Genomic DNA, 23,570 nt, shown 5'->3' on the forward strand with positions numbered 1-23,570 from the left:
GCAGTGTTAGCATTTGACGGTCTTATCACACTTCCAGGGGTCACGGCATATAAAGTCTTATCATGGATTTAATTGTCTTTATAATCAGATTAATTAGCAGATGTGTGTGTGTGTGTCTCCCACCGTAACTGTGTTGCCATAGCTTAATCTCGATGCCCTCACTTACCCTTCTTATGTTCACTCTGAGACTAAATTATGCAATGATGTATTTTATTAGCTGTATATTTGCCTGTGTATTGAAGCAGTTTTGTCAACACAATGTGTGCGCGCTGCAGAGGCGAGCCCAGGATGGATATCTTTGCTGACAGTGGGGAACAGAATTATTCAGAGCGTTTAACATCTAAGGCCAAGAACAAGGGATGCATGTAATACAAGGTCCAAGAATGTATTGGTAATACAAGCAAAGGTTTCTTTTTTCTTCATTCAAGAGTAGAAGAGGGAACAAGGTAAATAATTCATTTCTTTTGGGTTCAGGCACGTCCTATTGTCACCACCTAACAAGGACAGGCGGCCGGCGGGCCTCTTATTGCTGGTGAACTGCAGAGAAGGGATTGAAGACAGAAAAAGAGGAAGAGTGGAGGCATGGTAATGTGCTCTTTGATCCTCCCTCGTTAGGCTTTGGTGAGCTTCCTCAACTTGCCGCCGCCCAAAGAGATGGTCAGATTTTGCCCCAGGCTCTGTCAGGTGTGTGTGTGTGTGTGTGTGTGTGTGTGTGTGTGTGTGTGTGTGTGTGTGTGTGTGTGCCCCTGCGAAAGGACAGTAAAGACGCTTCCTCTCTTTAATGCAGCCCAGGTGGAGGTGCTTGTTTTCAGGGTCAAAGAATTAGAACACACAGGCGCACACTCAAGTATGGCTGAATGCTCAGATCATGCAAGAATGTAAATGCAGACTCATGTATTGTTGAATTATGAGAGTGCATTATTTATGCCATGTCTGCCTACATGCACACCAGGCTGTCTACATCTGAAGCAGTTTATGAGTGAAATTTTCATAGGAAAACATTGGTACATGTATAAATGTCATCATTTTCATGGCAGAAAACAACATTGTGTGTTGACAAACAAGTATTTAGTAGTGTAGTGTGATGACTCTGCTGAAGTTTAGCTGTTGATCACCATAGGCTTGGATAACTTGAACAGTTTTTTATGAGCTATTCTTAAAAAAAACAGGATATTATATGATCATTTTACAACGGATGGATGTCCTCTGGTGTCCGCCGTGTTGTCTGTGTCACGTTCAATGCTGCTGTTCATTGACGGCGCACTGGTACAACGCCACACTACAAACCGCCTACCAAGTGAAGGTACTGTTGAGGGCCTCACCGAGGGCTTTATTGTTCCAAACCAAACCGAACTGTCCCATGATGGAAACACGGCTGCGTGAGTGAATGGGTGTGAATGCTGAAACGCAAACCTGTAGTAATAAAAGCAGCTTTGCATGGTCATCAAGAATAGCAAAATGCTATGTAAATACATACCATTTATCATCATTTGATTCTTTTATGTTCATATAGGCTCACCAGAGAGTAACTTATTAACAAAACTTTGATCATGATCTCTTGTGCCATTAGATTGGCTATACCGACATTTAAGATAAATAACCACAGGGGGCATTATAGGAGGCAAAGGCTTAATTTGTCTTATTCACGTACAACTGCAAATGGCAGGTATATTAATCACCTCTCCCATTATTTAGTTTCAGTCAGCCCAAGTTGGATTGTTAACACTAGTTATTATGACAGCGAAACAACACCTAAATGTGTGTTGTCACTGAAAAAGACAGATATTTCTTTTGTTTCTGATGAGATCACTGGCTAATCAGTTGAGCTTTGTGGACACAACTACCAACCAAGTATGTAATTTTTCCCAAAAAAAATAAATGTGTGACAAAAACATTAGGAGTGGGATAATTTTCTAAAAATCCTTTTTTTCCCCCAAGAATCCTATTTCTACTAGTTTGAAGCAGAAACAGCTTAAAATAACAGTTGCAAATTTACCTCAAAGTGTATTATAATTTCTATTAATCAGTGTTATCTGCAATCTTTTTTTGTCCTGTTTCATTTGAAGCATGTTAATTTGAAAGCTCATATTTGTGCTGTGTCCTGTTTTGAGAGGCTTTATTCATTTTGGCCCAGGATTTTCTTTTCTTTTCTTACAGCACTAGCTGTGAACTGAGCTAAGTAGTCAGAGGTAACAACACTCTATTTTCTACTTGGTTTGTATTTATTTTATTATTAGCAGGGACGGCTAAATTTTGCAGGTATCTTAAAAAAAATTCTGTTGTACATGTTGTGCACCACTGTCCTATTCAAGTAAGATTCATATCAGACTGACTGATGTGATGTGCATTGATTTTGTAAACAGGACTTATAATTGTCTCAAGAAATGTATCATTGAATTTAGGTTTAATGAGGAAAAGAATGGTCTCGGATAACAATGGAGACCAAAACCTGGTCCTAATGAGGCAGAACCACAGGCACAAACCGTTGCAGCTCCTGAGGATCTTATGAGCCTAAATTTAGGGCCAACTCTTGAATTGTGATTAAGTTAAGGTTGGGCATAATGCTTTGGTTAGGCTGTCCAAATGAACACAAATCTGTGCAGTGTCCTAAGAAGAATACCTGCGCAAAGTTGTGTGTTAGAATAACTGTGCTGTTCTGGTCCTCGTACTTTGTCTCCCTACCTCCGAGTGATCTCTCCTTGTCTATGTCATTGTTTTTGGGGGAGGATGCAGGAGGAGGTCCAGGCATATGAGGGGACAAGGTCCATGCTAATGGCAGGAAGTCTTTAAAGTTTGCAGCAGCCACATTTCATCTAAGTATAGAGGGGGCCCCCTGGTCACAGACCCCTGCTTTGATCCTCTCGCTCTCCCCTCATGTTTCTCTATTGGCTCTCTCTCTCTCTCTCTCTCTCTCTCTCTCTCTCTCTTACTCACACACACACACGCTACACCACCAGAGCAGAGCTGCTGCTTAATTAACCCAGCTCTTTATGGACACAAGTACACAGACGTACCAAAAAAGCAAACACACAGAGTTGGTGGGTTAGTGCAGACGATCACAGATGCACACATTTTGGCCACACATAAGACTAATGGCGTGTTTCTACTAGCTTGCCTCGCCTCGGCACAGTTAAGTTGTATTTCTACTAGCACAGTACCTGGTACAGGTACTTTTTTTAGTACCTGCTCTGGCGTGGTTCCAAGCGAGCTGAAGTGACGCTATGCGTGCCAGCCACTGATTGGTCATAGGAGTGCCATCATAGGAAGAGATGCCCGACACAAGAATCAAACCTAACAATGCCCAACTGTAGATCAGTTACTGTAAAACAACCCTAAAAGTGTGGGTTAATCTCCTACAATTACCAGGGAAATGTCTAAACTCTAGTCTAAAAAGGACAGCACTGCTGATCGTGACTGGCATGCGGCATCACAAACCCTGCCGCTGTATTTCAGTCCAGTGACTGTGCCAGACGGAGTCTGTGTACCAGTCAGGGAGGAAGTACTGAACAAATACTTTTAAGTAACTCATTCTAGTGATTCAGTTACACTGAAAACAACTGCTTTACAAGTCACTGTGTGTCACATGTAAAATTAAGTCACCACAGTTTCATTCAGCCGTGCGGTGATGACTCTGCCTGTGTTACTTTAGTAGGTACTTTTTTGTAGTGGAAAACTTAAAAAAAACCTAAACCGTGCCGTGGTGAGCTGGGACCATAGTGGAAAAGGGCCATAACAAGGCAGCAGACCCAAACATTCACCGTCTACTCTGTTTGTCTCACTCTAGCCAATTTAACTTATTTTTCTGTCACTCTGGCACAAATTGTCTCTGAGGCAATTTAGCAAATGCGATATCAATCTGTTCAATTAGATAAGTGCTCCAGGTGGATTTTATTTGATGTCATGCAGTGTTGAAGTCAAGTAAAGTGATATTTTTGTTTCATCCTGGATAAACGTCTATGCCAAAGCATTTGCGCGTGCAAGAGCAAGATGACCTTTACTGCGGTACCCACTCCACATTCGCACAGCAGCAGCTGAACTTAAAATCAAGTCAATACTGTCTGATTTCTTCATAATACAAATGATATATCTGCAGCACAAATAGCAGCTCTAAATGTAAAATATTATTAAGGGATTATTAGTAGTTATCTTACTATGCTGTAGTACATGGTTTGTATTTATATACAGCACCACTGTATATATTTATATATTTATATATTTACATACAAAGTCACTGTGGTTAATGCGTAAATGTTGTCATTCCCTATGAGGACTTCCCAGGAGTTCTGCACTTGAATTTCTCTTGAAGTATGAAATGTCCTGGCCAGAACTAATTTGTTGTTGTTTTTTACCACCTCAAGTAAAATAACGCGTCTCTGTTCTTGTGGAGTCTGTACAGGCCTCAAGTCTGCAGCAATGAAGTGGTTTGTGCTCTGACAAATAAATGACTGAACAAAAATCGACCTACTCTACTTCTGATTGGCTAGTACTCTTTGCCATCAGGATCGGAGCCAATCAGAAGCAGGGTGTGTATGGGAAAAGAGAAGTGTGAAGGGAACGGGTTTGTGGACGGATCCAGCAATCAAAAAACACATGACTACCAATATTTGTAAGTGACTTTAAATAAAAATCATATAAAAAGTGGACTTGACAACTTTGGGTGTTAATATAAAAACTCTCAGGTCCTTTAACTGCAGTTTCCCATTCACTTGTGATTCACTGCACCTGCTTCTACATTATTGACTGAAGTGTCTTACATAGATGTAAAAACACAGAGAAGTTCTAATTTGGTGGTTAAAAAAACTCATTTTCCTGTGGGGTGACAAAGTCAAAGAGATATTTTCATCACTTTACAGGAACTTTAAGGTAATTAAACAGCCATTTTATCCATTTGTAACAGTATTCTTCAGCTAACTCTGTAATATGTCATTCAATAAAAGCCAGCACTCTGAGGCAGCCAGAGAGCCACATTTGATCTAAGAGAGGGCACTGCAGCTGCCCCGTCATCTCTTCTCTCCTTTTTTTTGTGTGCATGTGTGTTTGTGCGTCAGTCATACTTGTAGAGAGGTATTAGCTTAATGGCAGTTGCATTCAAACACTTTTATTAGCTTTTCTCTGGCCTCTGCTGGGATTCAGCCACTGTTTCAGAGCCACTTGCTTTAATACACACACAGTCTCCCCCCCCCACACCTCTGTCAAACACACACACATGCACACACTCATACACAGTCATGGGTCTAAGTGAGACAGGGCCCTGGGTAATTTGCTGTTGTGGAGCAGAGTGGCACTAAAAGCCTGCTGGGTAATTGAGAGGCTAGGGGACGGAGTGAAGCCGACTGCCCTCTGCGTTTGCGTTTGCGTGTGTGTATGTGTATGCTCTTTCTCATTATGCCATGGCTTCTGCCTGCCTGTCATTGTCTGGACGCAGCACCCACAGAAGGCAACAGTAATGTGCAATGACATGCAGCGTGCTTGTTTTTCTGACTGTGTGTGTGTGTAATGAGACATCATATCCTCTGTAAAATAGCAGTATCGTCACCCTGCCCTCCTATCTCCCACACATGTGCACAAATTCAAACACATGCAAAAGCACACTTGTCTTTTCAGTCTGCTGGTTGTATTTGGTTTAAATTCAGCTGAACCCTGACCCCGCCTCTCATGCAATCGTCATAGAACGTGTATACCTGACTATGATGCAGCACCCTGTCCCCAAGAAATTTCAAATCTTGAATCACATTTCTTGCTCCTGAGATGTGTGGATATGCAGATACTTTTTTTGGCCTGGATTTGCCAGTTTTAATCATAATAGTCTCTTTGAAAACTGTTAATTGCAAGTTCACCAGAGAATTAAGCAAATGTAATTGGGACATTGTCTCCGTCTAATCTTGTAAATTATTTTTTTCTATGCAGTGTGCACCACAAACAAAATCTCATTTATCTCCATAGCACTGGGCTGGAAACAACCCTCAGTGACAGAAATATCCAGACTTTAATGCATTCAATTACAGCTATTTGCAAGCAGAGATACTAGGGTAACTTGATTAATTGATCAGTTTTTCAGTATAAGATTAATTGATGTTTTGATAATCAGTTAATTTGTTTCAGTTGTCAAGCAGAATTTCTTATCTTACCTTCCTGCTTTGTTTTTTTTGTTTTTTTTAACGTGCAGTCATGGACACTGTCCTGTCCAGCATTTTAAGCATTCAGTATGATATCCTGAATGTCCTACAGGTATATTCATTAGGTATACATTACACCTAATGACGTGGTAGTAGTCATTCATTGCAATTTTTCTCTGATCTCTGGCTTAAAAAAAGCAATTTTGCCTAGTGAACTGCTGCATACTGGATATAGTTTAGTTTATTTAGGTAGTAAAATAATCAGAGCAGTGTGTGTGGTACTGACAACCTTCATAGTCAGGTCATTTAACATCACCTAAGCAACCTTTCTTCCTCATTCTAAAGCTCAGTTCAAACTTCAGCACGCCATTTTGACTATATGCCTACATGCTTTGAGTTGCTGGGATTAGATGACTGATTAATGAGCAGATAATTACATGTGCCTAGTAAAGTGGACAATGAGTTAACAAATGTATTAGTCAAAATATTTGTTGCTGTATACCACCACAATCAAAGGGAAAAACTACACTAAGAGGACAGTCTTTGAGTTAGTAAAAATGCTGGTGGTGGAACTGCTGTTAGTTATTCATCCATACTCTTTTTCTTCCTCCACAGATCAATACAGTGTCTCCTTTCCTCAATATGTGTCACACACAATTTCTTCAAGCAGACCTTATATTATGCATGCATCAAATACTCAGCTTGTACAGTCTGTGACCAACCTCCTGACATTGAGTCAGAGTAAAATGAGATTTGTTTACATTAAAGCATTAAGTATATTCTCTAATAAAGACCCTCACTCTCTTTTGAAAGAATACAAGTTTAAATGTTTAATTGTAATCTGAAATGCAGTGCCCAATGGGTAGTTTTATTGTTTAGTGATGGAAAACATCATGGAAATTAATAAGTAAATGAACTAAGAACGTCCAGGGTGTACCGATGGGCGTATCACCCTATGTCTGCTGAGAATGGCACAGCACACCCCGCGACCCTCTTGTGGAGGATAAAGTGGTAGAAAATGGATGGATGTATAAACCGAGAACTGTGTGCAATGTTCTTCACTGTTGTTACTGTTCAAATTGTGCAGTGGCATGGAAGTGTGTGCATAGCACTTGTAGGGTCGAGCTCTGCCACACAAACGTGGGCTTTTTTTTGATTGTATTACCATATTTTTATTGGTATTTAAGTGTTCTAAATATTTCCACAGCAATATACTGTACATTTGTCTACTATTCCGTAACCGTTATTTCTGTGATGCCAACAACTGACTTTTATTCTCTCCTTCCTCTTTTCTCCCTCTCTCTTGCTCCTACTCTTGTCCTCTCTTACCTCTAATTGATGCAGACATCAAATCAATAATTTCACCTTTTTTGTCCTTTTGTGTGTTTGTGGTTCTTTGCTCAGATGGCATTGGTGGCTGGAATGGGGTGGAGTGCTCCTTGTTTCTGAGAAAAATAGCTGAGATGAGTAAATAGGAGCAAATAAGATGGAAAGAAGAGAGATGGAGAGGAAGGGGAAAGGAGCAAAGGAGAGTCACAGCTGCATTGGCTGAAGTGTTTGTGCAAACGTATACATACTGAAACAAACACAATCTTTCTCAACAGGCCTTAATGCCTTTATGTTTTTATATAAATGTGTATGTTTGTCTGTCACTTTTGTTTATAATGCCTGGTTATTGGAGCTTCTAATGTCGTGTATTATTCAGCTGTGAAGCTCAGTGAGCGCAGTTGTATGTTCACTTTTAGTATGTTTTAGTATTGATGCGTTATGATTTACAATCCAAAAATTAATTCCCTAGATGACTCGCAATCTAGCCCCCAAAACTAAAAATAACATTTTCCATAACTAAAAACAGATTTTATATCAAATGAATCAGCTATTATGAAGATGTGCTCTGTGAAGAAAAACAGGATTAATTCTTAATGTTTTAACTACAGCTTTGAAATATGGGAGTTCATTTCACCACGCCAGAAGATATTTACTTGATAAATCACTTCCAATTTATTTTACGTCAGGCTGACAGGGACATGGGTGGTGCGAGATCAGCTAGGAGTACGTCATATTTCAGGAATGAAGTAATTCATTGGAAATCCTTAGGGTGCGACAGACGTTACACCCTGGAGCTATTTTTAAAACATATTTCAGATATAAAAATAGTCTAAACCTATGAAACAACCAAAAATGTACACAGAAATGAACAGCTTTAATACAACTCTAGAATTAATTTTGTGGTTGTCATCTGTTAACTGGCATTAGCCTAGGTGTGTCCCTGCATCACTGGGATGGTGAGTAGTTTTTTTCTGTAGCACACAAAAACAAATTCAGTTAACCAGCAGTACAGAGAATACAGTTGAAAATACAAACCACAAGTAACACCTAGAAATAAATAAGCTCTACAATAAACGATATACTTTAGAGAGAGTCTAGGTAGAAAGAATTAAGTAAAGGTCCAGAACATTATAATGTCTAGCAAACGTAGTAATGTAGATGCACATATAAAACTATTTTGGGACTAAAATTAAGTGAAAATTGATTAAATTAACTGAATTAACTTTTGATCAAAAGATCATCTGTCTACATATCTACATAATTGTTTTCTGATTATCAGTCTTTTTTTCCTCCCTTATGTCTAATGTGGGTCTGTTATGTTTTACACAATGGTAATTATATTATCACCATCTATCTCTGTTTCTGTCAATTCTTGTTAATAGATCTGTCCCTATAAAAACGGACAATAAGTAAATATACTTTCACTGTTACTGCAATCAAGTAAATGTCGGAGCTCTTCACTATAGAATTAGTTCTTTTTGCACACACACTGGTTAGTGATGGCAAATTTGACCTCTGCATTTAACCCAGCATCCTTTTTTACACACCAGTAGTGAACACAGCGATGTGGGATTGTGTGCCTTGCTCAGGGGCACCCATTTAAACTGTGTTGTGTCTGTAGCATATGCAGCAGATAGAGAAACAGCTGAAAGATAATTTGAAACACACGTGTCATGGTAAAAAGACAAGTACTTCAATTCCGACATTAAAAAAAGTGGCGTACATCATTCACTTTACATACACCTGAAAAGCATGTCTCACAATAACAGTGTGGTTGTACTGAAATGAAAAGATGTTCGGTGATGGAGACATTCTGGTCATGCATTCAGTGTGTGGCCCCAATTCTCTAATCTGATTAGCCGAGTGCCGTTACATGGTCATTTACAGCACATGTCATCTGCATTTCCTGGATTCAAATGTGGCAATTATCAATAATTCATGGTAATTGGTACAGGACTGGATAGGATGCTTCGTGGGATGTGATCCCAACTGTGGTCCTTTAGTGACCTGGGTTCTAGAGTCATGCAAAAATAGCATACAGCCACCGTATATATAACCAATACTATTTCCAATACAGAGTTGTTGTTTTTTAAGGTCGAGAAACCTTTTCACATATGACTGTGAAAATGAAACAGATCAAAAATTTTATTAAACGGCTCAATAGCGATATTTACTGTTTTCCGGGCAATGAATGAAGAAGTTGACAATCGAAACATGTACAAGCAGCTTCCATCTCTAACATACAACCACAAATTTGTTGGGTGGTCACACATGGAAGTCTGTTTGAGAAAACATAAATATAGTTTTATCAGTTTGCATAGGGGTTGTTGTCACAATGACTCTTTTATTTGCACGTCTCTTTACCTGACGCATGTTTTTTACTGATAAAATGGGGAGTGGTGCGGCATTGAAGTAGTGCTGAAGAAAGTGAAAGCTTGGATGCCGTGGTGATGGGCGGTCATATAGATTTTTCTTTCAACACCAGTGTTCTGGGTTCAGTTTCCAAATTTTTACACTGTGAGTGACCTTTTCTTTGAAAAGATATACTGTATTTTTCTTTTCTTTTATGTTGTTTCGCCATATTTTTTTCCACTTCTGTCCATAGCCATTTAAAAATCAATTATTTTTAATCAACTTAGTGGAGCCACTCCACATCTTCATGCTGACCCTTTAGCAATAGCAGGGGTTCCCCTTAGAGGACTTTGTGGCCCTAGTTTTTATTATGAAGGAATTTTACAGACAGTCTTAGAACATACTTTAAACCAGTGAGATCAAGGGAACCTGTGAGAAGTGTATGTGTAGTTGTTAAGCCATGTTGGATCTTAATGAAAATGTTTTAGCTGTGCTCCCAGTATTCTTCCAGGTCTTTCTTTGCTGTGCATATTTGGTAATGCCAGTGATTGTGTTGTAATGGAGAAGATTGTTTGGTTGCCTTGATTGACTCTAAGTGTGATAAGGAAGAAGAAACGGCCTTGAAGTTTAACAGACACTATTCTGGAGACTGTACCAGCTCAGTAAAGGAAGCTCATCTCAGTGAGAATGTTGATAATTCTGCCTTATTTTCAATGTTGAGTCCCAGATGACGTTATACATATTTCAGATTTATTTGAGGGTTTTAGAGAAGAAATGAAAGCAATAAGGGAAGTGGACAGAAAAGGGGGAAAAAAGGAAATAACCTCTGTTCCAATAAACAATGTTGATTGTGACCCGTTTCAATTGACAGTTTAATTAAGTGTATAGTTTAATAACTCTGTGAAAAACCATTTTTGTGTGGACTCACACAAATAAATTGTAACAGTAGCCCTGTACTTGTGCCATACACCCATTGTATATAAATATATCTGCTATTAATGATCAAATGTCATGTTATTTATGCAGTATCATACTCACGTCTATGTTTTGTTTTGTTTTTTTTGCATCTGTTGTACACAGCTATGGTTAATAAAGGAAATCATCAATGTTGAAATATGGGACACATAGAAGGAGCCATTGTACTGTAATACTGTACAGCACTTCTTTATCCAGTTTCATGAAAAATGTATTTATCTTGAGTGGGACAGAAACTCCACACAAGCAGAAAAGTTACAGTAAATATAAAGTTGATCCCTGTATATCTGGTGTGGAAAGACCCTTGTCTGCGAGCCCTAAATTTGACGTGGGAAATTCCATATTTATTTATGTTTGAAATGCTGTATAGTTAGAAAAAAAAGAAATCCCAACAAGGCAAAAACAATAGTCCCTGATTAAAATCTAATGTGATTTCACAATACTTGGATTAGCACAGATATTGAATTTACAGCTGCTGGACTTTGAGCAGTATCTGCACTGACTTGGGGGCAGAGGGGCATAAAAAGGGGAGAAAACAAGGGTGGGTGTGTGTTTGTGTGTGTCACTGGGGCTTCTATGTTGAGTTCAGATTTGGGGTTGATGGTGGTAGATTGCTGGAGTTGATGGGAGTCCTGTCAAGAATAGTATCAGCACAAGTGTGTTTATGCTGTCTCTCTGACTAGAGAAATTAGTCATGTCCTTTTCTGGAGACTAGTAAGCAATGAGACAGTGAGGGAAGAAGTGTGTGTTTGTGTGTGCACACGCACATGCACATTTGTGCTTCTGCTCTTTCTGTGCTTAGCGTGGCTGCCTCCCTTGTCTGAGCAACACTAGACCAAGAGATTTTATTTTTTTTGCTCCGTCTTTTCATGTGCTTTCGAGTTCAGGGACACATACAGTGCAATCATTTATGTCAGCAACCATGCCATACCTATAGAAACAGTATATGATGCACACATGCAAGTACTTGCAGCATACTCACAGGCCAGACAACAGCCAGTGGGGAACGGTTTGTCCTATGAAATCAATAGAAACATACACAGTTGCAGACACATGGGACGGGAGCATTGTGTGTGTGTGTATGCGTGTGTGTGTGCGTGTACGTGTGAATGAGTATGTGCCACTAGTTGAACAGCAGAAAATGGCTTTTGTTGAGTCCCCTGTGCTATGTAACATTACAGAGTAATTACAGAGTGTGTGCTTTGTTTAGGGGAAGTCTAATTATGCTGTTTGGGTTGTGCAGGGCCCTGGGGTGTCACTGTGTGTGTATGTGTGAGTGTAAGTGTAGTTTGTGAGAAGACACTAATTGTGGAGGCGGTGTTAATGGTACAGCTACTGTCAGAGAGGGAGTGAGAGATGAAGAGGAAGAGAGGTGAAGAGAGCAAGATAGAAATGGCTGAGAAAGAGAGGGCTTTTCTGCAGCCATTCTTCCAGTCTTGTAATAAATTACCTTCATATCCATCCAGATGTGATGCACAGAATCAACTCATGCCTCACCTATTTGCCTTGCTTTTTGGCTTTCACATGTTGTGTTGATAAATGTGAATACATTTCATGTCAACTCTGCTCCAACTTAAGCAACTCTCATACAAACGTACTGCAAGAAGTATTACAGGAAGTAAAATAAATATTAAAAGTATTCTATTGTTTTGCACCTTTTGGGGTTCGGCTGGTGCTTTAATGCTTTCATGGTATGATTTAGTTAGGTACTGTATGATACAGTTCGGAATGCCAAAGCCCTGGGTCTGGCTTGCGTTTCGATTGAGAACAGTACCTTTACTTGGCAGCGGGGCATGAGTTGTGTCCGATGGTCGCATAGCGCGACGACAACGAACAATGACATCGAACATGACACAACAGAAAACAAAGAATGGAAACGCAAAAAACGGGTACCATACTGTATCAAACCAAACCGTTCCAGTCGGTGCTAACAAGTGACGTCCTCAATTTATATTTCTTCTTGCAAATATTTTATAGCATATATTTGACCTGGAAAACTTGTACTACCAGCTGTTTATCCTAACAAACCAAAACCGTTTCATTCATTTATTTATGGAAAATGTCTTGTAAGTCAATTAAAATGTGCTCTCTCTCTTTCGTGAGCAAAATAGTTGATTTTCTGCCTAAATATTTTAAATCCAGGAACAAAATGTTGACATTGCTAAGATGATATTTAAGAAAAAAGTAAGACATTGCAGTTTGGGTACCATATTATGCACAATTTTACAGTATGTTCTACATTTTTGTTTTGAAAGTTTGCCATATTTAGTCTGTAGACTGAACAGTTGGTTACTATTGGTGGTTAAAGACAGTTGGCAACCATAATGTGTCATTATTGCCTAAGTCTGAACAGCCCAGGTGAACACAGTGAAGAATAGGAGATAATAATAAAAAAGAGAGATAAAAAACATTGAGAGAGGAGCACACACTTTAATACCAAACTCTTAATATTGAATAAACATAACAAATACCTTTGAACAATGAATGCCTCATGTATGTAAGACATATTGATCCAGGTGAAGTTTTTAAATGTGCAGTAGTCCTTGCTGAAAATATTTGTTATGAGCCTTAGAGAACAGGATATAATGGCTTTATGATACTTAAGTGAGTTTGCTTCTGTAATATGTTTGTTTGGTTCAAGGTCTGCACAAGGTCTCACTGCTGTGTCTCTGGTGTTCTTTAATGACATCCATCAGAAATGAAACCGACCCGTTTTGTGTCACAAATGTAGCACAGAAAAAGAATACATTATTCCTTGTTTATATAAATCTAATTACCCTGGTGGATTTAGACTCAGGAATGAAAAGCTGTGCTGTTGTATTTCAAAAGGAGCTGTTGGTTTGAATAGCTGTTGGCCGGCTCTCAGAAGAGGTCAAGGTACTGAAATGTGTCCTCCATAAACAAACAATACAGTACCCTGTCACTGATGCCTAATTGCTCAGGTTTCTGTTCCAACAAGTTGTAGTTCAACACAACATCTTTGGACCCAATGGTGCATTGTATATAATGTTATATTAGACAGCGTATCATATAAAATTAAATCACCATTGGGATACAATGAGGTCATTTTCTTATTGTCAGCATAATACATGGCTACGAATACAGCTTCGTAGCCATTATCCATTTTAAATAAATATAGGAATAAATAGAAATTCTTGGCCAATGTTGTTCCATGGATTGTATTGAAAAGAGAATGAAATGCTTTTTGAATAGTAAAGGCTGCCTTTAGGAGACAATTGGAGAAAGGCAACTATAGAGCGGTACCTTTTGGGATGTGTAAATCAAACGTTTCTATATGTTACCGTGACTTGAAGTCTCACTCGTGAATCAAAACTTTTCCCCTGGACCTTTTTAAATGTATGGTTAATATAAATGTAATCCTTTTTGCAGGAAATTAGTGCTGCATATGTAATATATGCACTGTGCACTGGCATATTGAATGAGCTTTGTGTAAACGGTGTTTGCAAGTGTGTTTGAGTTGTTGAGTATTTTTGATTTGAATATCTTGTACTGCTGTGGTCTATGAGTAAGGATACCAAATCCTGGTATTAAATGGGTAAAATTTTGAAATACCCTAGTATCATTAAGTGCATTACTACTGGATAAATTAAGCAATTGTCTCTGATCATTTTCGCTGTTCCCAATCCTGCAGAGACATCTGCGTGTCTGTCTGTCGGTGCAAGGGGTGGGGCTAACTCCTGCTGCCTGCCAGACACATACACACAGAACCACAGTCCTGCTGTGACTTAGTCACAGGGAAGAAAGTCAAATGTACAAAAGTCTGTTTATGTATATTTCACTAGAATCGACGCTGATAATAGGTGTTGTCCCATATGCAACAAGATTTTGCTTGTGTTATCTTTCCTGCTTAGCTTGGTTGGAGAGATAAAGTGAGATATTTTCTCCAGGGCAGAAGCTGTAGATGATTTGGGCCAACACCGTAACCGAAGAACACACACCCATCTGCATATTATCCATTTTCAAATTTGTAACAATTTGGTTAAATTGTAACAGCTACAGTGAATCATCCTCCACCTGCCTTTATATCTGATCTTCCAAGCTAGTGTGAAAATAAATAATTTATTCTATTAGAAAGTTATACTCCAAAAAGTACCACCAGTACATATGGGATTGATGAGCAGTATTAACAGAAGTAGTGGCATCTTAATATTTAGTGCTCAAAAAACCCTACAAATAAACATCTGAAAAACATAATCAAATGGCAACAGAATATTTTATCGCGTGTGAACATATAGAGTACTGAAGTACAAAAGCAGCATTGTTTTAGCATCAGAATCAGAAGTTACAGAACATGATGTGGTATTTGATCATGAGAAGCCTGTGGCACTTTTAGATGCTTTGCACATAGAGGGGAACTTAGAGCATTGATTTCATTGTGGAGGAACATGGAGTGTGCGATTGTGCAAGTGTGTGTTTGTGTGTCTTTGAACCGTCTGTAACATTAGGCTATAGAAGCCCATTCAGACCTTTTCTTTCTCTCCTTCCATCAGGAGATAGCAGGGACATCGGTACGTCGGCAACAAAAGCAGATTTCCATCAGACAGCGTTTCTGAGAGAGAAAGGTATTGTGTTGAAAGGGGCTTAATGGAAACTCAGCTTAGAGCTTTATTCACACAAACTGTACCTCTGGGTTGGGAAAAACATACGTATACACACACACTTTTTCCATCTACCAAACATTGCTTGCCCCTCCACACTAAAATTGCTCCTCTCAGTTTTCTCTTTTAAAAATAGCAGTTTAGTGCTTAAAGCATTTTGAAGTAAAATGACATGTAAGGTTTGGGGGTAAAGTTTCTCACCTGCGATTCCTAGTGTCCAACTGGAGACCATGGCACAGATAAAAAAGGCTGTTAATTCTTTATTTTATTTAAAAAAGTATTCCTCTTTTTTTTTTATTGTGCAATAAAGTAATTACAGGACAAGTGAGGAAGTTGGAGTGAATTTTGGTTCTACCAATTGCCCGTGTTGATGGGAATGATGATTTTGAGAGTATTGAAACTGTGGGAAACCACATTCATGGTTGAGGTTTGTGCTGTGAGTGCTTTCTGTATTTTAGAATAGTGGTTTGTTTCTTCTCAGGGCAACGGGACACACAAGGCCTGAAAGCATATCCAAAGGGTTCAATCAATACCTCTCTCAGACTCTAAAATATCTGCTTGTCTTGTAATAGAACTTGTTAAGTATGTGAACCTATTTGGTTAAGTCTCACAAAGGGATGCTGTGCAGTTGTCAAGCTTCCTGTACCAAAGATTGTAAAAAATAAACCAAGAGGAAAACACATGCACATTTAAGCTAAGCCTAATTTGCATCTAGAGAACACAAAGGCAGGTCACATGCTATATTTGTGGCTTTTAAAGTTTAGTGACAGTTACCAGTAAACATTCCAATTTTGGTCCAAGGTCAAGGGCTGTTTTATTACAGAGAGAACAGGACAAAACATTTTACAACAGATGTCAACATTGTTAACTAAGTCACAATAACATCACTCATCATGTTTTACAGTGAAGCAACTCTGAGTCATCTGTGTATGAAGTTTTGCCCGCTGTCCTTGTCTCAATAAACACTTCTCTGTCTCACAACAGAGTTGTCCTCCTCTTAATAATGTGTAAACTAAGGATGAGCAAGCAGGCCTCCCATGGATTATCTGCTGTCTGACTCCAGAAGAGACATGCAGATGCACAAACTCCTAAGGTTTTCCAAACTAAGTGTGTAGATGCTGTTGTCCCCAAATCACATCGCCTAATATTCCTCTGGAAAAGACTACACAGTCTGCACCAAAATTTGATTGGTGTTTGTAAGTCAGCCTAAATCTCTGACGCTACACTCATGGAACAGGGTTTACTAATCCATTTGTATGGCAATAGGCAGGCAAATAGGCAGGGGAGAGCTTGCCAAGTGTTGTAATCACGACTAAAGATGATGAGCCCACTCCCTTCCTCTCCACTCTTCAGTGCGTGTGCGTGCGTGTGTGTTTTAGTGTATTTTTGCATGTCTGTCCTACATTGCCTCCTTTATAAAACTGTGACAAGAGACTGAGGAAAATGAATTGGTATCAAGTGGATAATCTAGAAAAGTACACTAGGAGCTTTCCCACCTTATACAAGTCCCCCGCTTATTCATTTCCCAATACCACATAATCTCCCTGAGAACAACAAGCCTGGCAATATGAGTTTTTAAAAAGGCGGTAATTGTAAGCAGGTTGGAGAATAAATTAGAATCATGACAAAATACAGAGATAAATCCAGCTTAAGACAGATGTATGCCACTGTTTATTTGATTTCAGCTTTTCTCACTATGCTGCTCTTTCTCCCTCCCTCATTCCTGATCTCTTTTAGTGGGGTGGAAAAATGGATTTTTGTCAGCCATTTGGCCCTGAAATAGCTTATTGTCTAAGGCAGCCACTGTGCGGGTACAACGTCAACATCACATGTGTATGTGAACACGCTCGCCTGTTTCCATGGGGAGTAATGGCCATGAAAGTGTGTATTGCCTCTGCTGGCACAATACAACACTGTTCTCATTGGGTTAGACTTGGATAGATGGAGAAATTCTGGTATGAAGGGGCGAGGAGCAATGTAGGGTGCACGAGTGGGAGGGTAAGAAAAGAGGAAAAGGAGATTTGGGGAAGAAAGTAGCAAGGGAGGAAAGTAGTAGTGAATGGGTGACTCCATTCATTCCCTCATTCTCAGTTGTTTTTTTTTTTTGTGAATTTTTCTATATGATCTCTTTTCACTGTCTTCTTTCAGTCACACTCAGATAACTATGTGCATGTGGCTTTTACAGGTACATTTATTCTAATTTTAAATGTGCTACCGTAATAGAAAATCAGTGTAAACTGACATCCAACCTCTTTTATGACTACAGTACACACATACACATTTCTTTTCATAAATGGACTCAGAAGTTTGAGACACAAAGTCATTTCCTTGCCACAAAGAAAAATCTGAGGGAAGAATTATTGGGTTTAAAACAATTGTAGCATTTAGTTAAAATAATAATGCACGTAAGGTGACATTGATATGGCATTGTTAATTAGCTGTTGTTGTTTTTCTTCCATCTATCCAGGAGTGATCTATCCAGGACTTGGTGGAGAGACAATTGATGACTTCTGGACATTTTTCTTTTCAAGTTGTCCCATCACTTAACTGGTAAGTCATCACTGATCAGGGTCTATAACAGAGGTTTCCATTCAGAAAGCAAGAATGTGAATTATGGTGTGATTCCATCCACTCAAGCTGAGTGTGTAGTAGCTTTGCACATTCAGCTGGCTGGTGGTGCTAATTCTCTGGATGGCCCCTCAGTTGGCCACTGTTGACAGAACGTGTAAACAGTATAATAGAGAAGAGCACCAGTGACTAGAAACATGATGTTTCATGTACTTATATTAGGAATGTAACAACAGAGTGTGTGTAGTTTTCTTTTTCACATAGTGATACAACTAAATATACTTTAATTTGATCAATATCAATATCATAAATATTACAGCTGCACTGTAACTTCATTTTATACTGTGTTGCACTGACTAAAAGTGAAACTCATTTGTTCCCTTGGCTTGTAGAACATGGGAACATGTTGAAATGAAAAATAAATCTACTTCAACACAACAGCAAGAGATACCAATAATGAAGTTTTCCTCTAAACGGTATGAACTGAAGCCGGTCGATTCCATTATTTTTAATTCTCCGACTTTGACTGCTCGTCTAAAAACTTTGCCGAGAAATGAAATTGACTGTAAATGTTGTGACACGTCACCAGAAAAAGCTGTGACATGGTGAACTTGGCTGTGAAGGCAAAGAGCAGTGGACAGTGCTGTACTGAGGGCAAGGCCTAGAGTCAGACGAAGGCGATGATACCAAACACAGATACAAGACAAATGACCCTGACATACAGCCTCAGCTGATACTGTCCCCTTGCTCTGTGTGTGTAAAGTCCAGATAGTGGATGTCAAGGCAGTGTCATGATCACAGATTGTGGCCTCATCGCTGCTCTGTTGAGGAGAATTAGTTGGCACCGGTTTTACTGACTGTCGCCCGTTTGTCTGTGTGTATTTGTTGAAGCCCTGTCAGATCGGCCATGAGTCTGTCCACTGTGTGTTTGTGTGTGTGTTGTGCTGCAGGCAGGGAAAGTCCCAGTTTTTGCTGTGCCAGGTAGTTAGAGGGGACACTTCATTCATCTGTGTTGTGGGAGTTCCCCGTCAAAGTGAGAAGGAAGTGGGCTGCTGCATCACTTCCACCAGTCTGTGACTTCACTCTCTGATTATTTGTATTTGCAAATGTCAAATAAGTGAAACATTTTACTTTTTCACTGCACTGTCTGACTAAGTGAACAATAATAATAATACTGTACTACTGCTTACTGTAGAAGCAGTAAATGAAATTATCAATTATTATCAAAGTCTTTTTGATCTTATTTCGTCATGGGTCACAAGGTTACTTATTAGATTACTTTACAAAGGCGTCACCTAAGGCAGATATTTAAGATGTTATTATCAATCTCCGGGAATTTAAGAAATTAAACTGAAATCAGAATTTGACCATATTTATAAGCAATTTCATTGCATCTAATATGCACATATCGTCTGAAATGAAAAGTAATAACTGTATGTTTTTAAGTATTTTCAGTTTCAAAGGAAACATTTCATGAGTCCAGAGAAACAACCAGATATTATTTACAAGCCATATTGCCAAGCCTTACAGAAATATTGATTTGATTAATATCTTGATATATATTGATTTAAAGTGATGTAAAAATGTATATTGTGATAAGATTTTTTCCCTGACCCTACCATGACTGACCAGTTTCCTGACATATGATTTAGATCAGTGTCCACTGACTGAGCCTATTGCCTGCTGAGCCTTGACACCACAAAATGAGCACGGCAAAATGAGCAAGAGGATATGCACCGGCGAACCCAAATCCTTACTCTATTTTAAGTCATAAACATTTAGAATTATCAGACACTATCCTTGGTGGAAAGCCCCCCTGTCCCTTTGAGCATCTCCCAGTAGTAAATATGCTATTCCCCATACGTGCTTGATAATTAGCTCTGTTCTGTATCTTGCCGTGCATTTCTTATGCCAGACAGATCCCCTGTCCTCTCTCTCTTTCTCCCAGCACTGTCCAGAGCTGCACCAGAGCTAATTGGCAGCTCACTTGCCTGCCGTGATGGTGATCATGCAAATGTATTGGTGCTTACCAATAGCCATGCCGCTAAAAACATTACAACGGCCATTACCCAGAGCTGGGGCCAGCTAACGAACATATGCTCCCCCCACGTAAACCTCCACCCAATTCCTAAACTCTTATTTATGTGTTTAATTTAATGTGCGAGGGAAGAATTTCTGAAATTAAATTTGGTTTCTGTTGGTGCCTCCAGGGAGTGGCGGTGTTATAATAACATGGTAATTTTTTACACGTCTTTATGAGAAATGAGAAAATTAATTCTTTCTGACAAGCTGTAATTATTGGGCTTGGAATAGTTGCAGCTGAACAGTTTGGGCTGTGGTAGCCTGGCAGTGAGCTGAAAGAGGGAGAGTGGAGGAAGGGAAAGAAAAAAGAGAGGGAGAGGTGTTTAGTAGTATGGCCAGCTACCTGACTTGAGATGTAAGGAAATTAAGTGTTGATTAGATAAAGGGAAAAGTAAGCAAATAAATCTGAGGGAGAAGGGATGAAAAGGGAACGATTGAAGAGAGGTGGTGGAAAGTGAGGTAGAGGAGGGATGGTCAATGAAATGGACAGATTTGCAGGAGGTGGGGAAAGGATTGGAGGAGGAAGAGAGGGCAGAAGCATCAAGAGTCAGGAGGAGAAAGAGGCAACCATGGGTGGTAGTAAAGGAATGAAGTAGGAAAGGTATCGAGATGTGGCAGAGAAAAGAAAATACAGAAAAAGGATAATGCCAAGTTTTAGATGACGGGGTCACAAAAGTGAAAGGAATAGTATATTTATTTAGCCCTCTTCTAGTATTGATCACCACTCAAAGCTGCTTCACGTGACAATTTGCAATTCACCCATTTACTCATCCAATCATACAGCACATACAGCGCTTTCATACCCCTTCACACGGTGCCGACACAGCTGTCAGGAGCAACTTGAGGTTAAGTGTCTTGCCCAGGGAATTGAGCCCTTGACCTTGACTTGCTCTATCACTGAGCCACTGTCACCCCAAGAAAGTGGGGAGATGGTGCAGGGTACAGGGGATGATGGGGTGGTTGAAAAAGATTAAAGAAACAGGAAATGAGTGGAGAGAGGTGGTGGGAAGAAACGAGGAGGAAATGAGAGGTTTGCAGAGGAGAGATGTTGCAGAAAGAGGAGCAGGAGTGACAAGAAAAGGTGAGATGATTGGACATGCAGAGAGAAGGTAGGGGGGTTAGTGAGCAGTTGTGCCTCAGTGTGTTACATCAGGTAGGAGTCCCTGTCTTCTTGTCTGATGTCATCAGAGGAGGCTTCTCTTCAAGCACCAGCAGCTCCTCCTGTGTCAAGGTCACAACATATTAATATTCAGTCTACAACCAGGCTTTTCTTACTTCAGGCTTCCATACTTTCTCTCTCTCTCTCTTACTTACTTGCACACTCATTCTACAAGCATTTGCTGACACTTTGGGTGTATTCACCCTTTGCTTTACCTAAAAGTCTTAGCAAATATTCACATTTCCTGTCAGTCATCACTGGGCGAAGCAGATAACGAGAAACCCACGAAGACGAGAGCTTTGCAGCATTCGCTTCACTTGCAATAGTGGCAAGCAATTTGCATGATGCAGTGTTGGGAAAGCCAATTGTCACTGATTCGTTCAATGTCCTGGTGTGTCAGAAATGGAGGTGCACCCTAAACAAGCAAGAGAGCGACGGAGACCTAGTGAGTAAGAGGGTAGTCCAGAAGTGAGCAAGGAAGTTAAACTTACTTGGTTACTTCTAAAAATGTGTGTATGTCACTTGATTTAAGCTGCTGTTCACCCTTCTAGCCCCAGGCAGGAAGTCACCAGTTGTATTTACTCACATGAATAGCACTGCTGAGCTTTTCCTAGTGTGCTTCTCTCTGTCTCTCTCTGGCTCTCACACACACACACACACACACACACACACATATTGTCTTTTGTCACAACATCAAACAAGGTTATTATCAAAGTGAGGCCTGATATAGATACTAGTTAGTGAGGCAGAGGCGAAATGCATGTTATATAACATGTGAAAATGCCGTCTCTAATGTAATAAATTACTGTATGTATGGAAAGCCACAGAAAGCAGGTAGCAACCAGTCACGAAGCACAGACATGTAAGCGCTGTCTATTGTTCATAACAAGAGAAGCAAAACAAACAAAAAGGGATTACATCGTTCTGCTTAAAGCATTAATTTAGGGGAGGTAGCAGTATTAACGCACACTGCCAGATGAGGCTCACAGTCTATACATCTGCCACACAAACCCAAACGTTCAACAGTGAACAGTAGGCAGCTTAACATAGCCAAAATCCTAAATAACAAAAACCAAAGAAAAACACACAGGGCAGTTGCTCACTAGCTGTAACAAAACAAAAACAACCAATCAAGCTTTAATCACTCAATTAAAAAAAACAAAACAACAAAATAAAAAACGATAACGCTGTGTTCATTCATTCATTCATTGTCTACTGCTTTAATCTCCACATGAGGGTTGTGGGGGAGCTGGAGCTAATCCCATGACATAAGGTGAAAGGAGGGTCACACCCTGGACAGAGGTTACATTGTGTTCGAAACATCCAATAAACTTTTTTGAGTGAATCTCAATCACCCTTAAGCAGGGTGATTGAGCAAAGCGGTATATCAGTGTAGTGTAGTCTACTGTAGTCAATATACTGCCCCTGACCAGCCACACCTGCACGCACGCGTGCGCACACATAAATCAAAGGAAAAATTCCCCAGCGAGAGAACAAACGAGAACTTAGACCATAAAGCCCCAGAAAGTTGTTTTTTTTAATCTTGTGCACATAATTTGTGGAAAACACTATTTCATTACAACACAGTAACAGGTGTTACTAGGTGTTTTGAGCGGCTCCTGCTGTGACAGTCATACGAGTGCGTGTGTGTGCGTGTGCGCATCGGAGCACAACTGGATTGGGAGGAGAGACACAGTGGATCAGAAAGAGACATTGCAGACGTCTTCGCTGACTCTGTGAACGTGCTAATGGGCAGATCTGCCAACAGATTGGAAGAATGGATCATGTGAGGTTCAGTCAGGTTGCTGCGGCGACTTTTTTTTGCTTTATTCAGCAAGCAAGACACCTCTGCCTCACTGCCCATTTTTTGTTAGTCGTCCATGTGTGAATATATATATTTAACAAGCTGCACATACCTCTTTTACTCGCACCGTCGAGCCCTGCGTGATCTATATAATCACTGACTACCCACTGTTTTTCCCTTAGGGCCCCCAGATGTCTAAGACCGGCCCTGTAAAGACACTTTGCACCAGCCACCTTTAATGAAGTACTCTACAGTTTAATATACTGTATTTTGTTGTGGCAACAAGGTTAAGAGAAAAGTTTGTCACAGGTGCACTTTCTCTCATATCTTTCCATCTCTCTGTTCCTCTCTCAGACTGTCCACTTCCCAGAGGTTTTCTTTCTGTCTCTATAATTCAACAGAACCATAGTTTTGTTTACAAACAACCGCTAAAAACAAGCAGGATAATTTAAGAAAATGAACTACTGATTTTCAACGCAGAAGTCACGCAACACAGCCACAGCACACATGCGGCACATCCAGTGTGAAACAGGCCTAATGTTTTTGCTGGAGAAATATCTGCTTCT

General features: G+C 39.8%; 1 long non-coding RNA gene across 1 annotated transcript in view; it reads left to right on the plus strand.

The window, feature by feature from the left end:
* Positions 1–17,936, plus strand: part of LOC122767174 — a 72,193-nt gene extending 54,257 nt beyond the window's left edge. The window contains exon 3 of the long non-coding RNA XR_006360176.1: positions 17,859–17,936. This is a non-coding gene — a long non-coding RNA (uncharacterized LOC122767174). The remainder of the gene's footprint in view (positions 1–17,858) is intronic.
* The last annotated feature ends 5,634 nt before the right edge of the window (positions 17,937–23,570 follow it).

The sequence above is a fragment of the Solea senegalensis genome, linkage group LG3, assembly GCF_019176455.1.
Source record: "Solea senegalensis isolate Sse05_10M linkage group LG3, IFAPA_SoseM_1, whole genome shotgun sequence".
In the NCBI taxonomy this organism is placed as follows: domain Eukaryota; kingdom Metazoa; phylum Chordata; class Actinopteri; order Pleuronectiformes; family Soleidae; genus Solea; species Solea senegalensis.